We start from the raw sequence: 2020 nt of genomic DNA, 5'->3' as shown, positions 1-2020 counted from the left end.
AAAAAAAAAAAAAAAAAGTATCTTTTTGGAGGGGCTTTCCTTTTTTTACTTATTTCTTTTTTTGCCTTATTTCTTCAGGAAACAGACAGGAATCCAGTGGGTACTTCACGCCACAATCTAGTCTCTGATCCAGATCACAGGTGCACGCACACACACAAACTTGGGACCTCTCCCACATTTGTCACCACTGCAACCCACTTAGCCCCTCATTTTCCTTGACCACTGTTTTCTTTTTAAAAGAATTATTTTATTAACTTTATTTATTTATTTAAATTTGACCAGAGAGGGAAAAAGAGAGCAAGTGAGAAAACAAGCTGTGAGGTCTGGGACTTGAACTGCGGTTGGCCATGTGGGAGTTCGACTTTCAGCCCACTTAACCACCATGCCACTGGCCGTCCCCCAATTTTTTTTTTTTTCCAGTCCAAGAAAGAGATTTTAGTTATAGGGCACATGAAGTTGACAGGGAGATGGGAAGCAAGAAACCCCCCCGGGATTCTCCATTCTGCCCTTGGGACTTTGAGAATGCGCACACACATGCTTGGCGTGAGTTTTAAGCCACTATGTGGGAGTCCAGTGACAGCCATTATGCCATCTGCTGGTCCCTTTTTTTATTCTTTAAAAATAATTATTTTAGGGGCTGGCAGGTGGCATGGTGGTTAAGGTAGCTGGACTCCCACATGGCTGACTGCAGTTCAAGTCCTAGAGTTGGCAACTTGCTTCCTAACTTTCCTTCTGTCTCTCTCTGGTCAACTTAAAAAAATAAAAATAAAAGTAAAATAATGATAATGAGTAAAATTAAATCAACTTTAAAAATAATTATTTTTTTTATCACTTTTTAAATTTGACTAGTGAGAGATAGAGAAAGGGGATGCAAGAAAGCAAGTCGCCAGGTCCAGGACTAGAACTGCAATTGTCCATGTGGGTGTCCAGTGCCTTAACCACCATGCCACCTGCCAGCCCCATCACTATTTTCTTGATTACTGTTTCCAGGCCCCACTCCTTGACATCACAATTGTTTTCATCAGAAGACAGTATTTGAAATTAGCTTGTCTATTATATTCACCACTGCACACCTTATCCCTAGAACAGTTACTTAGCACACAATACAACAAATATTTGCCAAATTTGTAAGTGCTTACTAAGTAGCTGGGAGTGTGTGTGTTGCAGGTAAAGGGGATAGTGAATGCAGACATGGTCATATCAACATAGCAAAGGGAGCCAATCCTATGGAGCAGCAATGCACTACTAAGAGATGCCAGATTCCGTAAGGACCACTTCGAATTGCAGGCCAGGTCAGCCTGAAATATGTGGGGCACAAGACCCCACAGGCTGGAGGACTAGAGAAAGGAGACCACAACCTCACCAGACCCTGTAGAAGTACTCCTCCCTCTCACATGCAGGTACTCCTATTATGAAGAAAAAACACTTTTATCTCTTTGTTGCTAGAAGGCACGTGGACTTGCCACAGAGAGGGAGAAGAGAAAGTTCCCCCACGGGGAATGGTCACACCACAGTCCCCTTCTATCCCTTTCAGGGACGGTTGTGGTTGGCCATGTGGGATCCACCTGCTCCAAGCACCAAATCATGGAGCTGATCCATAAATCTTTTTATAAATATGGGGGATTCCTCTTTGCACAGAAAGAAAATGAAATTCAAAGGTCATTAATTGTCCATGGGGTAACAACTATGGTATCCCCATAATAGAAACCAGGATCACCTGACCATAACCCATTTACTTAACAGCCATCAGTGGGTGCTAGTGCTGGGGGTAAGACAATAGCATGGATTCACCTATCAACATAGCACATCATTTAGTGAAGATGGCGAGCTTTTTCCTCCAGATCTTTCAGAGCATAAGGGAAGTCTGCACAGGGTGCTCGGTTCTCCATCACCTCTAATACTGATGCAGATACTCCATCTTAACGCAAAGAGCAGAACAGGAACAGGACTAGGCTGAGAACCCTGGTCGCAAATATCCAATTTAGCATGTCTTATTGTTATTTTTGTGGTAAATTTTCTA

The sequence above is a fragment of the Tupaia chinensis genome, unplaced genomic scaffold, assembly GCF_000334495.1.
Source record: "Tupaia chinensis unplaced genomic scaffold, TupChi_1.0 Scaffold000037_18, whole genome shotgun sequence".
In the NCBI taxonomy this organism is placed as follows: domain Eukaryota; kingdom Metazoa; phylum Chordata; class Mammalia; order Scandentia; family Tupaiidae; genus Tupaia; species Tupaia belangeri.
Note: the sequence above shows the minus strand (reverse complement) of the source record.